The sequence below is a fragment of the Nerophis ophidion genome, linkage group LG06, assembly GCF_033978795.1.
Source record: "Nerophis ophidion isolate RoL-2023_Sa linkage group LG06, RoL_Noph_v1.0, whole genome shotgun sequence".
NCBI classification, from domain to species: domain Eukaryota; kingdom Metazoa; phylum Chordata; class Actinopteri; order Syngnathiformes; family Syngnathidae; genus Nerophis; species Nerophis ophidion.
In genome coordinates this window covers 499,007-519,867 of record NC_084616.1, presented here as the reverse complement: position 1 = coordinate 519,867, position 20,861 = coordinate 499,007, and the positions used below count along the sequence as shown (strand labels likewise).

At 52.1% G+C, this 20,861-nt stretch overlaps 1 long non-coding RNA gene across 3 annotated transcripts in view; it reads left to right on the top strand.

Moving 5' to 3' along the window:
• LOC133554023 (uncharacterized) overlaps positions 1-20,861 on the top strand; it is an 84,440-nt gene that overhangs the window by 40,120 nt on the left and 23,459 nt on the right. The window contains exon 8 of one of the 3 annotated variants that reach the window (XR_009807047.1): positions 9,191-9,404. The exons of the other annotated variants lie outside the window; for them this stretch is intronic. This is a non-coding gene — a long non-coding RNA (uncharacterized LOC133554023). Of the gene's footprint in view, positions 1-9,190; positions 9,405-20,861 lie in introns of those variants that run through there. 3 annotated transcript variants of the gene reach the window in all.

Below are 20,861 nucleotides of genomic sequence, written 5' to 3'. Positions count from 1 at the left end.
ACGGCCAAATGGTTTTGGCTGTCCAACGACGCGTTTCGGTCCCTCAGACCTCATCAGGTTGGCTGTTCTCTAACACACGGCTTGTCCTGTCTTCACAGCTGGAAGTCCCCTCATCGACAGCTGGAGAGCGACTGAGCCGGTGGAGTAGGAGGAGGACTTATTTATGAGAGCTCTACAGGGGGTGGAGCTTCGGTTCCCCTGCAGTGTCACAACGGACCCCTCAGCCCAACCACGCAAGGCAATGTAAATATGGTTGTTCTTTTGTGCCTCAACTCCTGTACATGTGTTTGAGCTCCCCACCACACTGACATGGTGCCCCTCGCACTCACGTCCCTCGCAAACAGAGTCCCCAGGAAGCCCCACGACCGGCAGAACGCCACCCAGACGGACTGGAGGCACTGGCGGGTTAGGTTTGGGGTTAGGATTAGGGTTGGGGTAAGGGTGTGCTCGGTCCGTCTGCAGCCCGCCCGGGCGACGCCCACACCAGTCGCAGAACCCCCCGAGAACCCCGAAGGCGTACAACGCCAAACTCCTGGGTGTGCAATGTGGTGGCAAACACGGCCAAATGGTTTTGGCTGTCCAACGACGCGTTTCGGTCCCTCAGACCTCATCAGGTTGGCTGTTCTCTAACACACGGCTTGTCCTGTCTTCACAGCTGGATGTCCCCTCATCGACAGCTGGAGAGCGACTGAGCCGGTGGAGTAGGAGGAGGACTTATTTATGAGAGCTCTACAGGGGGTGGAGCTTCGGTTCCCCTGCAGTGTCACAACGGACCCCTCAGCCCAACCACGCAAGGCAATGTAAATATGGTTGTTCTTTTGTGCCTCAACTCCTGTACATGTGTTTGAGCTCCCCACCACACTGACATGGTGCCCCTCGCACTCACGTCCCTCGCAAACAGAGTCCCCAGGAAGCCCCACGACCGGCAGAACGCCACCCAGACGGACTGGAGGCACTGGCGGGTTAGGTTTGGGGTTAGGATTAGGGTTGGGGTAAGGGTGTGCTCGGTCCGTCTGCAGCCCGCCCGGGCGACGCCCACACCAGTCGCAGAACCCCCCGAGAACCCCGAAGGCGTACAACGCCAAACTCCTGGGTGTGCAATGTGGTGGCAAACACGGCCAAATGGTTTTGGCTGTCCAACGACGCGTTTCGGTCCCTCAGACCTCATCAGGTTGGCTGTTCTCTAACACACGGCTTGTCCTGTCTTCACAGCTGGATGTCCCCTCATCGACAGCTGGAGAGCGACTGAGCCGGTGGAGTAGGAGGAGGACTTATTTATGAGAGCTCTACAGGGGGTGGAGCTTCGGTTCCCCTGCAGTGTCACAACGGACCCCTCAGCCCAACCACGCAAGGCAATGTAAATATGGTTGTTCTTTTGTGCCTCAACTCCTGTACATGTGTTTGAGCTCCCCACCACACTGACATGGTGCCCCTCGCACTCACGTCCCTCGCAAACAGAGTCCCCAGGAAGCCCCACGACCGGCAGAACGCCACCCAGACGGACTGGAGGCACTGGCGGGTTAGGTTTGGGGTTAGGATTAGGGTTGGGGTAAGGGTGTGCTCGGTCCGTCTGCAGCCCGCCCGGGCGACGCCCACACCAGTCGCAGAACCCCCCGAGAACCCCGAAGGCGTACAACGCCAAACTCCTGGGTGTGCAATGTGGTGGCAAACACGGCCAAATGGTTTTGGCTGTCCAACGACGCGTTTCGGTCCCTCAGACCTCATCAGGTTGGCTGTTCTCTAACACACGGCTTGTCCTGTCTTCACAGCTGGATGTCCCCTCATCGACAGCTGGAGAGCGACTGAGCCGGTGGAGTAGGAGGAGGACTTATTTATGAGAGCTCTACAGGGGGTGGAGCTTCGGTTCCCCTGCAGTGTCACAACGGACCCCTCAGCCCAACCACGCAAGGCAATGTAAATATGGTTGTTCTTTTGTGCCTCAACTCCTGTACATGTGTTTGAGCTCCCCACCACACTGACATGGTGCCCCTCGCACTCACGTCCCTCGCAAACAGAGTCCCCAGGAAGCCCCACGACCGGCAGAACGCCACCCAGACGGACTGGAGGCACTGGCGGGTTAGGTTTGGGGTTAGGATTAGGGTTGGGGTAAGGGTGTGCTCGGTCCGTCTGCAGCCCGCCCGGGCGACGCCCACACCAGTCGCAGAACCCCCCGAGAACCCCGAAGGCGTACAACGCCAAACTCCTGGGTGTGCAATGTGGTGGCAAACACGGCCAAATGGTTTTGGCTGTCCAACGACGCGTTTCGGTCCCTCAGACCTCATCAGGTTGGCTGTTCTCTAACACACGGCTTGTCCTGTCTTCACAGCTGGATGTCCCCTCATCGACAGCTGGAGAGCGACTGAGCCGGTGGAGTAGGAGGAGGACTTATTTATGAGAGCTCTACAGGGGGTGGAGCTTCGGTTCCCCTGCAGTGTCACAACGGACCCCTCAGCCCAACCACGCAAGGCAATGTAAATATGGTTGTTCTTTTGTGCCTCAACTCCTGTACATGTGTTTGAGCTCCCCACCACACTGACATGGTGCCCCTCGCACTCACGTCCCTCGCAAACAGAGTCCCCAGGAAGCCCCACGACCGGCAGAACGCCACCCAGACGGACTGGAGGCACTGGCGGGTTAGGTTTGGGGTTAGGATTAGGGTTGGGGTAAGGGTGTGCTCGGTCCGTCTGCAGCCCGCCCGGGCGACGCCCACACCAGTCGCAGAACCCCCCGAGAACCCCGAAGGCGTACAACGCCAAACTCCTGGGTGTGCAATGTGGTGGCAAACACGGCCAAATGGTTTTGGCTGTCCAACGACGCGTTTCGGTCCCTCAGACCTCATCAGGTTGGCTGTTCTCTAACACACGGCTTGTCCTGTCTTCACAGCTGGATGTCCCCTCATCGACAGCTGGAGAGCGACTGAGCCGGTGGAGTAGGAGGAGGACTTATTTATGAGAGCTCTACAGGGGGTGGAGCTTCGGTTCCCCTGCAGTGTCACAACGGACCCCTCAGCCCAACCACGCAAGGCAATGTAAATATGGTTGTTCTTTTGTGCCTCAACTCCTGTACATGTGTTTGAGCTCCCCACCACACTGACATGGTGCCCCTCGCACTCACGTCCCTCGCAAACAGAGTCCCCAGGAAGCCCCACGACCGGCAGAACGCCACCCAGACGGACTGGAGGCACTGGCGGGTTAGGTTTGGGGTTAGGATTAGGGTTGGGGTAAGGGTGTGCTCGGTCCGTCTGCAGCCCGCCCGGGCGACGCCCACACCAGTCGCAGAACCCCCCGAGAACCCCGAAGGCGTACAACGCCAAACTCCTGGGTGTGCAATGTGGTGGCAAACACGGCCAAATGGTTTTGGCTGTCCAACGACGCGTTTCGGTCCCTCAGACCTCATCAGGTTGGCTGTTCTCTAACACACGGCTTGTCCTGTCTTCACAGCTGGATGTCCCCTCATCGACAGCTGGAGAGCGACTGAGCCGGTGGAGTAGGAGGAGGACTTATTTATGAGAGCTCTACAGGGGGTGGAGCTTCGGTTCCCCTGCAGTGTCACAACGGACCCCTCAGCCCAACCACGCAAGGCAATGTAAATATGGTTGTTCTTTTGTGGTTAGGGTTAGGGTTAGGGTTAGGGTTAGGGTTAGAGGTTAGAGTTAGGGTTAGGGTTAGGGTTAGAGTTAGGGTTAGGGTTAGGGTTAGGGTTAGGGTTAGGGTTAGGGTTAGGGTTAGGGTTAGGGTTAGGGTTAGGGTTAGGGTTAGGGTTAGGGTTAGGTTTAGGGTTGGGGTTGGGGTTGGGGTTAGGATTAGGGTTAGGATTGGGGTTATGGTAAAAACCATAAAAAAGAAAAATGGGTAGGGTTAGGAAGGAAGGGGGGGTGGGGGGATATATAAGAAAAATAAAAAGGGAAGTAAAAAAAGGAATATGCCCTGTCCATCAACAGTCCTATGGCTCACCCTCATACCTCGTTGAGGCCTACTGGATACCTGGTGCCCAAGTTCGCGATCCAGATGTGTTCCGCCCTCCGACGTTGGGCGAGGCTCCATCTGGGGTTCGCTTCGACGACAGTAGCCCGGACGGCAGACCACCCGTGTCGGACAAAATGCCGGACCAGGTGAGTATTGGTGTTTTTGCGTCTAACGATGTTGTACTTATGTTGGGCGAATCTCCTAGCTAAGGTATTGCCCGTCTCGCCCACGTACATATTGCCACATCGTTGACAGCGAATGACATAAACACAGTTTTGTGTATGTAGTCCGCCACGACACAGTGGTTGGAAAACCTTGCGGTTCTGGGGGTTCACAAACCACGGCGCGTGTCGGACAAGGGCGTCCCTCTGAACGGAGGGTGGGTCTCCCAGTGGGCTGACCCTGGCCCTGACCAACATATCATTCAAGTTGGGGTTCTTCCGGTAGGCCGGTACCACATAGTGCCCCTGCAGCCTCCCGCTACTCTCCGAGAATGTACGGAAATGGGTTTTGACTTTTCTCACGACCCTGACGGCCGAAGGAGAGTAGGTGGTGATAAGAGGAATCATGTCCGTACCAGGAGGAGGTCCCTTCGGGTCCAGGAAGACCCTAAACTGTCTTCTGAGGAAGGACCTGGAATAGCCCCTCCTCTTCAGAGCAGTAAAGAGGGTCTTCGCGGCCACCAGGAAATCCTCCTGCCTAGTACAAATACGATGAAACCTCAGGAGTTGGGATTTCACCAGCCCCGCAAATGTGTGCCTGGGGTGGAAGCTGCTTTTGTAAAGGAGCGCATGGGTGTCCGTCTCCTTGAAGAACACTTTTATGTCCAAAAGTTGCGTTTTAGCAAAATTCGGACCCTTGAATGTCGTGGTGTCCAAAAAGTCGACGGATGTGTGACTCGTGGTCGACTTGATGGTGATATTTTTATTGTGCGTGTTGAGCGTGTTTAAAAACACGCTGAACTCCTCACTAGAGTGAGTCCAAACGCCCCAGATGTCATCCAGGTACCGAAAATAATGTTCGGGACGTTTTGGGCAAGAGGCCAAAGCAGATGTCTCCCATTCTGCCATAAAAATGTTGGCATACGCAGGTGCAAATTTCTTGCCCATAGCAGTGCCCTTAATTTGGAGGTAGAAACGACCATCGAACTCAAAATCGTTTCGCCTCAAATTAATATCAAGGAGCTCCAAGAGCTCCTTCTCAGGCCTGCTGACGTCACGATACCTGTGGAAGACATTTTTGACAGCCCGGATACCCTCCTCGATATCAATGTTAGTATACAGGCTGTCAATATCAATCGTAAATAAGATGGCATCTGGGGGAATGTGCACATTTTTAATCTTATCAATGAAATCGTAAGTGTCCTTGATGTAGCTGCCGTGTAGAAGGGAGAGTGGCGTTAAATAATGGTCGATGTACTCTGCCGTTCTATACGTCTCGCTCCCGCAGTCAGATACAATGGGGCGGCCCGGCGGTATCTCATGGGGCCTGCTCCATTGCTCTGGCTCCTTATGGATCTTAGGGAGCATGTAAAATCTGCGGGGGCGGGGATCCGGCTCACCAAGGAGGTACTTTTCTTGTTTCGAATTGATAAACTTTTTAAGTAGTAGATTATGAATAATCTTTTCTACCATGGGGATAGTTTCGGGGTAAATAGGTTCAGGCAGCGGTTTATAATATGTAGTGTCACTCAACTGCCGAGAGCCCTCCCATATGTATTGTGCTCTGTCAAAAATGACAACAGCACTGCCTTTGTCGGCAGGCTTGATCACAATGTGCTTATTGCACTTAAGACTATCAAGGGCCTCAACTTCCTCGCGTGTCAGGTTAGGGGGAACCGCAGGTGCACAGCCCGAACCGGACAATGTGAGCCCGTCAGCCTGGACCAATGCCTGGAATTCCGGAGGCAAGAGTCCAGGTGAGGGCTCCCAGTGGGAGCGGGCTGTGAAGGGTTTGGGTATGAGATGGTCCTGTTTCTCATAATACAAGGCTAGTTTGACACGTCTGTGATAGTGCTGGAGGTCAAACCTCAACTGCTGGTGCCAGTCACTACACAGATTAGAGGAGGGGATGAAGTTGAGGCCCTTGTTGAGTAGGGAAACCTGTGAGGGGGTTGGCGTAAAACTAAGGGCCAAATTTACTACGTTCTTACTGCCCCCCCGATTTTTCGGGATTTTGGGGGTGCCTAGTTTAACGATTCGAGCCAGTGCTCCAACATGCGCACGGCTGTGTCCCGAGTCCAGTGGATCAGGTCACTGCGAGTATCAAATACCCGGCTGTCCAGGGCCGGGATGTGAGCATAATGATTCCTGATATATTCGTTCAGCATCTCCAGATTGTTCTGTTGCTCAACAGGCAGAGAAGCTGAAAAATTTATCAGGGGGATCAGCAATCGGGCATGTGGGAATGTCTTCCTGGCTGCCCGGAGTGCCCCTTGGAGCTGTTTGAGTGTGGTCTCCTTCACCTTCTGCTCACGGTTGTTGATACCAAAAGCTAGGACTAGAACCTCCACCTGGACCGTGGATCTTGTCTTGGACAGGATGGCTTCCGCGTGGCGGAAATTTGCCCCCGGGTAACTGTCTACTTGGAGATCGGGCACAGTAAAAGGAGGTATATGGCTCAGGTTGGAGTCTCCGATCACCAGAATCTTTCTGGTGGCCACGAGTCTCCAATCGAGCATTTTGCGATTAGTGTTAGCATGTCTAAACACTTCCTGTACGTCTTCATCCTCTGTGTCAGATGTGTGTGATGATGAAGTGTCTGGCACAGAGGGTGCCCTATCAGGTATGTGTGGTGGTGTGTCTGGAACCGAGGGTTCCCTGGATGTGTGGAAGAGTAGTGGTGAGGTGTTTGTAACCAAGGTTTCACTACGTGTCAGGTGTGGTGAAGAAGTACCTGGGACAGATGTCATGCGACCAAAGTTGGGGACCCAGTCTGGAGGTGAGCAGGGAGGGTGAGAGGGAGGAGTGACAACCATTTCTTCGCTGTCATGCTCCTGCCGGGGTGAGTCTGGATAATCCACCAGTGGCGCCACGGATTGTGTGGGACCAGATGATGAGGATTCTCCTTCTGATGTTGTGTCCTTTTTCAGGTCCCGGCTGAGTTGGGACTCATCGCTGGACGTAGAGATGTTAAGAGGGGACATCAGGGAGGAGGGGTCGAAGTTGTCCTGCTCCTGATCCCGAAGGTCGATGAGGAGAGCCTCGGGAACTGCAGCTCTCGGTGGTGAGTGGATGTCGTACTCCGTTTGCACCGGGGTGTCTTGTGTTGCTTGGTCCGTCCTGTGGACCATGATGACTCGATCCTGTCTCGTAGGTGATCTCTGAAGCGGGGTCCTGCGGCGTGGAGGAGAAGGCGGCTGGATGGTCGGATGCTCCTGGATGACGTCGTCCACATACGCGATGCACGGAGATCGGCGCGGTGTCCTCCTCTGCTCCATGGGTGGTGGTGTGGCAGCCGGAGCGGGCGGCCGGCGGGGGAGGAAGATTGGGGCCACCCGTAGTGGAGGGTCTGCTGGTCGATCCACTTGAGGGGACCAATCCGGGCCCCCAAAGTCGGTGCTTGTGGCTACTGACACGCGGGTCACCGTCGGTGTTGGAGGGCGGTGTGGAGCCCGTGTCACAGCCGGGGACCTGTCAGGTCCGACAGGGTCCGTGACTGTGGCCACCGATGTCCGGGTGGCAGCATGGGGTGGTGAGGGGCGGGTGGGGGGCACCACATCTGTGTTGAGCAGCAGATGTTCAAAGGCACTGGTGATGAGTGCCTCGGCCTCCTGGAGAGTGTCCCCCAACAGTCTACGTCCCAGGTGTTTCCTGGTCCATTCTTTGGCCAGGTGGAAAGCAGGTCTCCAGTCTTCCTCAATAAATGTGGTTAATTTGGATAATTCCAATTCGAGTGTGGTTTTATAGTGTCGTTTGAGTGTGACGATAGTTTGATGTGCCCACTGTGTGGCATTGCCACGTATTTCACACTCTATTTCAGGGTTTGAAACTGCTGGCCGAATCATCGTGGCAAGTGTTTCCCGCATATTGGAGATGGATTTGGGGAGAGTGTCTTTTTTGACATTATTAAGGTGGTGTGTCACTTTAATAATATTATAACAGCTTTTGGCCATTAAATTTCCCTCAATGACAGTTTTGAAATTATTGAGGGGTGCATTCCTCCTGGGGGCATCTTGACGCTGTTTACGCGCCTTTTTGGGACGAGGAGGATTGCGGGGACGCCTTGGAGGTGAGTATGGAGGCGTGTAGTAATTTTGTGGATAATATCTTTGCTGGCCAAAGTTATTGTTATTGTTTTGAGGACGGGAATTGTTCCCAAAATACCTGCGAGATGCGCTCCTGCGGCGCTGCTGCTGCTGCTGTCCATCAAACCAGAAGGGGCGTGTTTGAGAACGGGGGCGTGTCTGAGAGCGAGGACGCGGTCTCTGAAAGCGGAGATCCCCGCGTCCTCGCGCCACCTCAGCATATGATCTCTGTGGTCTTTGTCGCTGGTAATCCTCAGGGTAATCTTGGCGGTCAAAAGAGCGGTAATCCGGTCTTCTGCGTCGTTCTGCGGACACATTTTGCCGGTGTTGACGGCGCTGCTTCCGGGATCTCACCGGGACCCACCCCTCGTCGTAGTACTCCGCCATTTCCGAGCGAATGATGGATTTTTACCGCTGGAAAGTACCACGGTAGCACAAGTCGGCAAAAAAGAGGTGAGTTCGCTTTTTCAAAAAAAGTTTTTGGTGGTATTTGACCGTTTTATCGATGAAAACGTGGAAGATCCGGGTACTAATGGGCGGGACCTTCGAGTGAGGTCGAGGGAAGTACTTCCGGTCTTCAGTTCGAGCGTGAAGTTGAAAAAATGTAATTTTTGCAAAAAATATGCAATATTTCACGCGAATAATAAAACGGAACGAATTAATAATACCACTGGAGAAGAATTATAACAAAATAGAACGGTTTATTTACCACAAGAAAGGGTTAGGGTTAGGGTTAGGGTTAGGGTTAGGGTTAGGGTTAGGGTTAGGTTTAGGGTTGGGGTTGGGGTTGGGGTTAGGGTAAGGGATTAGGGGAATGCACGGTCCGTCAAGGACCGCCAGGGTGGTGCCCAAACTGCGCGCAAGGTCCCGGGGGACCCCGACCAAAAACAACAAGCACACAACGACAACAACGCTGGTGACACTCAATGATGGCAGCGGCAGCTGTAGTGACCTGCGTGTGTGTTGTTGACCCCTCCAGGTGACCTTTGGGGAGGGGTCGTTGTCGTTGGATGTCAGCGAGTCCGAATGAAAGGTCAGCGTGGCCGTGTCCCGTCTGCTGACATGTGACGACGGCTGTTGCAAGGTGGCAAATGTGCTGACCCTCCGGATGACCTCTCACGTGCCTGGCGCACTTGAGCAGCAGGAAGGGGGTCCCCAAGCGGCGGTCTGAGGGTCTCCTCCATCGCAGGTTTGTCGTACCGTCAGTTGGCTCACTTTGGTCCTCTGCACCTTGTCCCCGAGCTGCCTGCTTGGGCATTATGCAGTGGGTGGCTCTCTCTGGCTCTTCCTCACGCGGCCTCGAGGTCATGCTGGGGGGGGCCGGATTATCGGGTCGCAGGTTGCTGTGCTGACGGCGGACTCGTTGCGGTATTGTCGGCCTCAGACATACCGTGTAGCTGTCCATCCCTGTGCGCTCGGACGCGCCACAGGCGTGAAGAGGATGCTGATCCGGGGTCAGAGGTCACGTGACTCAAGCAGGATTGGCACCATCTTTTTAACCGCTCCAGCGGGCTGCGTGCCATCTTTTTTACTGCGAGCTGGATGTGTTGTGGACCTCAATGTTCATTAAAATTTTAATAATCCTCACTGACATTCTTCTTATTTGTGGCAAAAAATGGGGAGTGAACCTCTGCATAATGTGGTTGCATAATTGATAGCAACATTGCTGCTAGTGGGCATAGTGAAGCCAAATTAGCCCAGTGACCTTTAGGGTCATTTAAAGTCAAATAGGGGCCAGCCATTTTGTGGTTGTCATGGCGACTCACCTACGGTGTCCAGGTGTCTCACCGAGGGGTCCGGGGCCTCCAGGCGCGTGCAGAGTCCAATATTCACGGCATGAGAGCATTTTGGAAGCAGCAAGAGGTTTTGCAGGTTCAAAAATATTGGTTATTGTGAACCATAGCAGCGAGCTACCGCTAATTAGCTGTGGAGCTAAGTAGGCCACAAGCCACAGCCAGACCAAAATATTGCTCAAAAATGGAAAAATAAATAAATAAAAAAAGAATAATTACCATCCAGATGAACAGGCAACGTTTCGACTTTATTCAGTCTTCATCAGGCCTAAAATGGTACAAACATAATGAGAGGCAGCCAGGCCTCCCAGAGGCATGCATTCCAGCCGGGAGCTGAACTGCCTCTGCCAGCCTACACATGGTGACGTGCTCTTGCACACAAAATGGATGCCGATTTAAAGGGCCAGTGCAGTTATTATCAAAATCACCCGGTGACTGGTATAAAACAGAAATAATATATATACATAGCATAATAAGACTATATATATGTAAATAATGACCAAATATGGCAAAATTAAAGAAATAATAATAATGTTATAAATACCATAAATTATGCAGTATCCAATATGGACTTCAAAAACACATAATATGGCAATTTTTGAGAATTACATTGAATCTGTTCCCAATTCTCACCCAATATAGTCCACACAAATATATTTTTTAATGCATATTTGTTTTGCACCTGTGTGTTTCCGGCACGGAGTCCACCCGAGAAAACCCACAAACAGCAGGGCACCCCCCAGGCGGCAGTCCCGAGGCACAGGCGGGTTAGGTTTAGGGTTGGGGTTGGGGTTGGGGTTAGGGTAAGGGATTAGGGGAATGCACGGTCCGTCAAGGACCGCCAGGGTGGTGCCCAAACTGCGCGCAAGGTCCCGGGGGACCCCGACCAAAAACAACAAGCACACAACGACAACAACGCTGGTGACACTCAATGATGGCAGCGGCAGCTGTAGTGACCTGCGTGTGTGTTGTTGACCCCTCCAGGTGACCTTTGGGGAGGGGTCGTTGTCGTTGGATGTCAGCGAGTCCGAATGAAAGGTCAGCGTGGCCGTGTCCCGTCTGCTGACATGTGACGACGGCTGTTGCAAGGTGGCAAATGTGCTGACCCTCCGGATGACCTCTCACGTGCCTGGCGCACTTGAGCAGCAGGAAGGGGGTCCCCAAGCGGCGGTCTGAGGGTCTCCTCCATCGCAGGTTTGTCGTACCGTCAGTTGGCTCACTTTGGTCCTCTGCACCTTGTCCCCGAGCTGCCTGCTTGGGCATTATGCAGTGGGTGGCTCTCTCTGGCTCTTCCTCACGCGGCCTCGAGGTCATGCTGGGGGGGGCCGGATTATCGGGTCGCAGGTTGCTGTGCTGACGGCGGACTCGTTGCGGTATTGTCGGCCTCAGACATACCGTGTAGCTGTCCATCCCTGTGCGCTCGGACGCGCCACAGGCGTGAAGAGGATGCTGATCCGGGGTCAGAGGTCACGTGACTCAAGCAGGATTGGCACCATCTTTTTAACCGCTCCAGCGGGCTGCGTGCCATCTTTTTTACTGCGAGCTGGATGTGTTGTGGACCTCAATGTTCATTAAAATTTTAATAATCCTCACTGACATTCTTCTTATTTGTGGCAAAAAATGGGGAGTGAACCTCTGCATAATGTGGTTGCATAATTGATAGCAACATTGCTGCTAGTGGGCATAGTGAAGCCAAATTAGCCCAGTGACCTTTAGGGTCATTTAAAGTCAAATAGGGGCCAGCCATTTTGTGGTTGTCATGGCGACTCACCTACGGTGTCCAGGTGTCTCACCGAGGGGTCCGGGGCCTCCAGGCGCGTGCAGAGTCCAATATTCACGGCATGAGAGCATTTTGGAAGCAGCAAGAGGTTTTGCAGGTTCAAAAATATTGGTTATTGTGAACCATAGCAGCGAGCTACCGCTAATTAGCTGTGGAGCTAAGTAGGCCACAAGCCACAGCCAGACCAAAATATTGCTCAAAAATGGAAAAATAAATAAATAAAAAAAGAATAATTACCATCCAGATGAACAGGCAACGTTTCGACTTTATTCAGTCTTCATCAGGCCTAAAATGGTACAAACATAATGAGAGGCAGCCAGGCCTCCCAGAGGCATGCATTCCAGCCGGGAGCTGAACTGCCTCTGCCAGCCTACACATGGTGACGTGCTCTTGCACACAAAATGGATGCCGATTTAAAGGGCCAGTGCAGTTATTATCAAAATCACCCGGTGACTGGTATAAAACAGAAATAATATATATACATAGCATAATAAGACTATATATATGTAAATAATGACCAAATATGGCAAAATTACAGAAATAATAATAATGTTATAAATACCATAAATTATGCAGTATCCAATATGGACTTCAAAAACACATAATATGGCAATTTTTGAGAATTACATTGAATCTGTTCCCAATTCTCACCCAATATAGTCCACACAAATATATTTTTTAATGCATATTTGTTTTGCACCTGTGTGTTTCCGGCACGGAGTCCACCCGAGAAAACCCACAAACAGCAGGGCACCCCCCAGGCGGCAGTCCCGAGGCACAGGCGGGTTAGGTTTAGGGTTGGGGTTGGGGTTGGGGTTAGGGTAAGGGATTAGGGGAATGCACGGTCCGTCAAGGACCGCCAGGGTGGTGCCCAAACTGCGCGCAAGGTCCCGGGGGACCCCGACCAAAAACAACAAGCACACAACGACAACAACGCTGGTGACACTCAATGATGGCAGCGGCAGCTGTAGTGACCTGCGTGTGTGTTGTTGACCCCTCCAGGTGACCTTTGGGGAGGGGTCGTTGTCGTTGGATGTCAGCGAGTCCGAATGAAAGGTCAGCGTGGCCGTGTCCCGTCTGCTGACATGTGACGACGGCTGTTGCAAGGTGGCAAATGTGCTGACCCTCCGGATGACCTCTCACGTGCCTGGCGCACTTGAGCAGCAGGAAGGGGGTCCCCAAGCGGCGGTCTGAGGGTCTCCTCCATCGCAGGTTTGTCGTACCGTCAGTTGGCTCGCTTTGGTCCTCTGCACCTTGTCCCCGAGCTGCCTGCTTGGGCATTATGCAGTGGGTGGCTCTCTCTGGCTCTTCCTCACGCGGCCTCGAGGTCATGCTGGGGGGGGCCGGATTATCGGGTCGCAGGTTGCTGTGCTGACGGCGGACTCGTTGCGGTATTGTCGGCCTCAGACATACCGTGTAGCTGTCCATCCCTGTGCGCTCGGACGCGCCACAGGCGTGAAGAGGATGCTGATCCGGGGTCAGAGGTCACGTGACTCAAGCAGGATTGGCACCATCTTTTTAACCGCTCCAGCGGGCTGCGTGCCATCTTTTTTACTGCGAGCTGGATGTGTTGTGGACCTCAATGTTCATTAAAATTTTAATAATCCTCACTGACATTCTTCTTATTTGTGGCAAAAAATGGGGAGTGAACCTCTGCATAATGTGGTTGCATAATTGATAGCAACATTGCTGCTAGTGGGCATAGTGAAGCCAAATTAGCCCAGTGACCTTTAGGGTCATTTAAAGTCAAATAGGGGCCAGCCATTTTGTGGTTGTCATGGCGACTCACCTACGGTGTCCAGGTGTCTCACCGAGGGGTCCGGGGCCTCCAGGCGCGTGCAGAGTCCAATATTCACGGCATGAGAGCATTTTGGAAGCAGCAAGAGGTTTTGCAGGTTCAAAAATATTGGTTATTGTGAACCATAGCAGCGAGCTACCGCTAATTAGCTGTGGAGCTAAGTAGGCCACAAGCCACAGCCAGACCAAAATATTGCTCAAAAATGGAAAAATAAATAAATAAAAAAAGAATAATTACCATCCAGATGAACAGGCAACGTTTCGACTTTATTCAGTCTTCATCAGGCCTAAAATGGTACAAACATAATGAGAGGCAGCCAGGCCTCCCAGAGGCATGCATTCCAGCCGGGAGCTGAACTGCCTCTGCCAGCCTACACATGGTGACGTGCTCTTGCACACAAAATGGATGCCGATTTAAAGGGCCAGTGCAGTTATTATCAAAATCACCCGGTGACTGGTATAAAACAGAAATAATATATATACATAGCATAATAAGACTATATATATGTAAATAATGACCAAATATGGCAAAATTAAAGAAATAATAATAATGTTATAAATACCATAAATTATGCAGTATCCAATATGGACTTCAAAAACACATAATATGGCAATTTTTGAGAATTACATTGAATCTGTTCCCAATTCTCACCCAATATAGTCCACACAAATATATTTTTTAATGCATATTTGTTTTGCACCTGTGTGTTTCCGGCACGGAGTCCACCCGAGAAAACCCACAAACAGCAGGGCACCCCCCAGGCGGCAGTCCCGAGGCACAGGCGGGTTAGGTTTAGGGTTGGGGTTGGGGTTGGGGTTAGGGTAAGGGATTAGGGGAATGCACGGTCCGTCAAGGACCGCCAGGGTGGTGCCCAAACTGCGCGCAAGGTCCCGGGGGACCCCGACCAAAAACAACAAGCACACAACGACAACAACGCTGGTGACACTCAATGATGGCAGCGGCAGCTGTAGTGACCTGCGTGTGTGTTGTTGACCCCTCCAGGTGACCTTTGGGGAGGGGTCGTTGTCGTTGGATGTCAGCGAGTCCGAATGAAAGGTCAGCGTGGCCGTGTCCCGTCTGCTGACATGTGACGACGGCTGTTGCAAGGTGGCAAATGTGCTGACCCTCCGGATGACCTCTCACGTGCCTGGCGCACTTGAGCAGCAGGAAGGGGGTCCCCAAGCGGCGGTCTGAGGGTCTCCTCCATCGCAGGTTTGTCGTACCGTCAGTTGGCTCGCTTTGGTCCTCTGCACCTTGTCCCCGAGCTGCCTGCTTGGGCATTATGCAGTGGGTGGCTCTCTCTGGCTCTTCCTCACGCGGCCTCGAGGTCATGCTGGGGGGGGCCGGATTATCGGGTCGCAGGTTGCTGTGCTGACGGCGGACTCGTTGCGGTATTGTCGGCCTCAGACATACCGTGTAGCTGTCCATCCCTGTGCGCTCGGACGCGCCACAGGCGTGAAGAGGATGCTGATCCGGGGTCAGAGGTCACGTGACTCAAGCAGGATTGGCACCATCTTTTTAACCGCTCCAGCGGGCTGCGTGCCATCTTTTTTACTGCGAGCTGGATGTGTTGTGGACCTCAATGTTCATTAAAATTTTAATAATCCTCACTGACATTCTTCTTATTTGTGGCAAAAAATGGGGAGTGAACCTCTGCATAATGTGGTTGCATAATTGATAGCAACATTGCTGCTAGTGGGCATAGTGAAGCCAAATTAGCCCAGTGACCTTTAGGGTCATTTAAAGTCAAATAGGGGCCAGCCATTTTGTGGTTGTCATGGCGACTCACCTACGGTGTCCAGGTGTCTCACCGAGGGGTCCGGGGCCTCCAGGCGCGTGCAGAGTCCAATATTCACGGCATGAGAGCATTTTGGAAGCAGCAAGAGGTTTTGCAGGTTCAAAAATATTGGTTATTGTGAACCATAGCAGCGAGCTACCGCTAATTAGCTGTGGAGCTAAGTAGGCCACAAGCCACAGCCAGACCAAAATATTGCTCAAAAATGGAAAAATAAATAAATAAAAAAAGAATAATTACCATCCAGATGAACAGGCAACGTTTCGACTTTATTCAGTCTTCATCAGGCCTAAAATGGTACAAACATAATGAGAGGCAGCCAGGCCTCCCAGAGGCATGCATTCCAGCCGGGAGCTGAACTGCCTCTGCCAGCCTACACATGGTGACGTGCTCTTGCACACAAAATGGATGCCGATTTAAAGGGCCAGTGCAGTTATTATCAAAATCACCCGGTGACTGGTATAAAACAGAAATAATATATATACATAGCATAATAAGACTATATATATGTAAATAATGACCAAATATGGCAAAATTAAAGAAATAATAATAATGTTATAAATACCATAAATTATGCAGTATCCAATATGGACTTCAAAAACACATAATATGGCAATTTTTGAGAATTACATTGAATCTGTTCCCAATTCTCACCCAATATAGTCCACACAAATATATTTTTTAATGCATATTTGTTTTGCACCTGTGTGTTTCCGGCACGGAGTCCACCCGAGAAAACCCACAAACAGCAGGGCACCCCCCAGGCGGCAGTCCCGAGGCACAGGCGGGTTAGGTTTAGGGTTGGGGTTGGGGTTGGGGTTAGGGTAAGGGATTAGGGGAATGCACGGTCCGTCAAGGACCGCCAGGGTGGTGCCCAAACTGCGCGCAAGGTCCCGGGGGACCCCGACCAAAAACAACAAGCACACAACGACAACAACGCTGGTGACACTCAATGATGGCAGCGGCAGCTGTAGTGACCTGCGTGTGTGTTGTTGACCCCTCCAGGTGACCTTTGGGGAGGGGTCGTTGTCGTTGGATGTCAGCGAGTCCGAATGAAAGGTCAGCGTGGCCGTGTCCCGTCTGCTGACATGTGACGACGGCTGTTGCAAGGTGGCAAATGTGCTGACCCTCCGGATGACCTCTCACGTGCCTGGCGCACTTGAGCAGCAGGAAGGGGGTCCCCAAGCGGCGGTCTGAGGGTCTCCTCCATCGCAGGTTTGTCGTACCGTCAGTTGGCTCGCTTTGGTCCTCTGCACCTTGTCCCCGAGCTGCCTGCTTGGGCATTATGCAGTGGGTGGCTCTCTCTGGCTCTTCCTCACGCGGCCTCGAGGTCATGCTGGGGGGGGCCGGATTATCGGGTCGCAGGTTGCTGTGCTGACGGCGGACTCGTTGCGGTATTGTCGGCCTCAGACATACCGTGTAGCTGTCCATCCCTGTGCGCTCGGACGCGCCACAGGCGTGAAGAGGATGCTGATCCGGGGTCAGAGGTCACGTGACTCAAGCAGGATTGGCACCATCTTTTTAACCGCTCCAGCGGGCTGCGTGCCATCTTTTTTACTGCGAGCTGGATGTGTTGTGGACCTCAATGTTCATTAAAATTTTAATAATCCTCACTGACATTCTTCTTATTTGTGGCAAAAAATGGGGAGTGAACCTCTGCATAATGTGGTTGCATAATTGATAGCAACATTGCTGCTAGTGGGCATAGTGAAGCCAAATTAGCCCAGTGACCTTTAGGGTCATTTAAAGTCAAATAGGGGCCAGCCATTTTGTGGTTGTCATGGCGACTCACCTACGGTGTCCAGGTGTCTCACCGAGGGGTCCGGGGCCTCCAGGCGCGTGCAGAGTCCAATATTCACGGCATGAGAGCATTTTGGAAGCAGCAAGAGGTTTTGCAGGTTCAAAAATATTGGTTATTGTGAACCATAGCAGCGAGCTACCGCTAATTAGCTGTGGAGCTAAGTAGGCCACAAGCCACAGCCAGACCAAAATATTGCTCAAAAATGGAAAAATAAATAAATAAAAAAAGAATAATTACCATCCAGATGAACAGGCAACGTTTCGACTTTATTCAGTCTTCATCAGGCCTAAAATGGTACAAACATAATGAGAGGCAGCCAGGCCTCCCAGAGGCATGCATTCCAGCCGGGAGCTGAACTGCCTCTGCCAGCCTACACATGGTGACGTGCTCTTGCACACAAAATGGATGCCGATTTAAAGGGCCAGTGCAGTTATTATCAAAATCACCCGGTGACTGGTATAAAACAGAAATAATATATATACATAGCATAATAAGACTATATATATGTAAATAATGACCAAATATGGCAAAATTAAAGAAATAATAATAATGTTATAAATACCATAAATTATGCAGTATCCAATATGGACTTCAAAAACACATAATATGGCAATTTTTGAGAATTACATTGAATCTGTTCCCAATTCTCACCCAATATAGTCCACACAAATATATTTTTTAATGCATATTTGTTTTGCACCTGTGTGTTTCCGGCACGGAGTCCACCCGAGAAAACCCACAAACAGCAGGGCACCCCCCAGGCGGCAGTCCCGAGGCACAGGCGGGTTAGGTTTAGGGTTGGGGTTGGGGTTGGGGTTAGGGTAAGGGATTAGGGGAATGCACGGTCCGTCAAGGACCGCCAGGGTGGTGCCCAAACTGCGCGCAAGGTCCCGGGGGACCCCGACCAAAAACAACAAGCACACAACGACAACAACGCTGGTGACACTCAATGATGGCAGCGGCAGCTGTAGTGACCTGCGTGTGTGTTGTTGACCCCTCCAGGTGACCTTTGGGGAGGGGTCGTTGTCGTTGGATGTCAGCGAGTCCGAATGAAAGGTCAGCGTGGCCGTGTCCCGTCTGCTGACATGTGACGACGGCTGTTGCAAGGTGGCAAATGTGCTGACCCTCCGGATGACCTCTCACGTGCCTGGCGCACTTGAGCAGCAGGAAGGGGGTCCCCAAGCGGCGGTCTGAGGGTCTCCTCCATCGCAGGTTTGTCGTACCGTCAGTTGGCTCGCTTTGGTCCTCTGCACCTTGTCCCCGAGCTGCCTGCTTGGGCATTATGCAGTGGGTGGCTCTCTCTGGCTCTTCCTCACGCGGCCTCGAGGTCATGCTGGGGGGGGCCGGATTATCGGGTCGCAGGTTGCTGTGCTGACGGCGGACTCGTTGCGGTATTGTCGGCCTCAGACATACCGTGTAGCTGTCCATCCCTGTGCGCTCGGACGCGCCACAGGCGTGAAGAGGATGCTGATCCGGGGTCAGAGGTCACGTGACTCAAGCAGGATTGGCACCATCTTTTTAACCGCTCCAGCGGGCTGCGTGCCATCTTTTTTACTGCGAGCTGGATGTGTTGTGGACCTCAATGTTCATTAAAATTTTAATAATCCTCACTGACATTCTTCTTATTTGTGGCAAAAAATGGGGAGTGAACCTCTGCATAATGTGGTTGCATAATTGATAGCAACATTGCTGCTAGTGGGCATAGTGAAGCCAAATTAGCCCAGTGACCTTTAGGGTCATTTAAAGTCAAATAGGGGCCAGCCATTTTGTGGTTGTCATGGCGACTCACCTACGGTGTCCAGGTGTCTCACCGAGGGGTCCGGGGCCTCCAGGCGCGTGCAGAGTCCAATATTCACGGCATGAGAGCATTTTGGAAGCAGCAAGAGGTTTTGCAGGTTCAAAAATATTGGTTATTGTGAACCATAGCAGCGAGCTACCGCTAATTAGCTGTGGAGCTAAGTAGGCCACAAGCCACAGCCAGACCAAAATATTGCTCAAAAATGGAAAAATAAATAAATAAAAAAAGAATAATTACCATCCAGATGAACAGGCAACGTTTCGACTTTATTCAGTCTTCATCAGGCCTAAAATGGTACAAACATAATGAGAGGCAGCCAGGCCTCCCAGAGGCATGCATTCCAGCCGGGAGCTGAACTGCCTCTGCCAGCCTACACATGGTGACGTGCTCTTGCACACAAAATGGATGCCGATTTAAAGGGCCAGTGCAGTTATTATCAAAATCACCCGGTGACTGGTATAAAACAGAAATAATATATATACATAGCATAATAAGACTATATATATGTAAATAATGACCAAATATGGCAAAATTAAAGAAATAATAATAATGTTATAAATACCATAAATTATGCAGTATCCAATATGGACTTCAAAAACACATAATATGGCAATTTTTGAGAATTACATTGAATCTGTTCCCAATTCTCACCCAATATAGTCCACACAAATATATTTTTTAATGCATATTTGTTTTGCACCTGTGTGTTTCCGGCACGGAGTCCACCCGAGAAAACCCACAAACAGCAGGGCACCCCCCAGGCGGCAGTCCCGAGGCACAGGCGGGTTAGGTTTAGGGTTGGGGTTGGGGTTGGGGTTAGGGTAAGGGATTAGGGGAATGCACGGTCCGTCAAGGACCGCCAGGGTGGTGCCCAAACTGCGCGCAAGGTCCCGGGGGACCCCGACCAAAAACAACAAGCACACAACGACAACAACGCTGGTGACACTCAATGATGGCAGCGGCAGCTGTAGTGACCTGCGTGTGTGTTGTTGACCCCTCCAGGTGACCTTTGGGGAGGGGTCGTTGTCGTTGGATGTCAGCGAGTCCGAATGAAAGGTCAGCGTGGCCGTGTCCCGTCTGCTGACATGTGACGACGGCTGTTGCAAGGTGGCAAATGTGCTGACCCTCCGGATGACCTCTCACGTGCCTGGCGCACTTGAGCAGCAGGAAGGGGGTCCCCAAGCGGCGGTCTGAGGGTCTCCTCCATCGCAGGTTTGTCGTACCGTCAGTTGGCTCGCTTTGGTCCTCTGCACCTTGTCCCCGAGCTGCCTGCTTGGGCATTATGCAGTGGGTGGCTCTCTCTGGCTCTTCCTCACGCGGCCTCGAGGTCATGCTGGGGGGGGCCGGATTATCGGGTCGCAGGTTGCTGTGCTGACGGCGGACTCGTTGCGGTATTGTCGGCCTCAGACATACCGTGTAGCTGTCCATCCCTGTGCGCTCGGACGCGCCACAGGCGTGAAGAGGATGCTGATCCGGGGTCAGAGGTCACGTGACTCAAGCAGGATTGGCACCATCTTTTTAACCGCTCCAGCGGGCTGCGTGCCATCTTTTTTACTGCGAGCTGGATGTGTTGTGGACCTCAATGTTCATTAAAATTTTAATAATCCTCACTGACATTCTTCTTATTTGTGGCAAAAAATGGGGAGTGAACCTCTGCATAATGTGGTTGCATAATTGATAGCAACATTGCTGCTAGTGGGCATAGTGAAGCCAAATTAGCCCAGTGACCTTTAGGGTCATTTAAAGTCAAATAGGGGCCAGCCATTTTGTGGTTGTCATGGCGACTCACCTACGGTGTCCAGGTGTCTCACCGAGGGGTCCGGGGCCTCCAGGCGCGTGCAGAGTCCAATATTCACGGCATGAGAGCATTTTGGAAGCAGCAAGA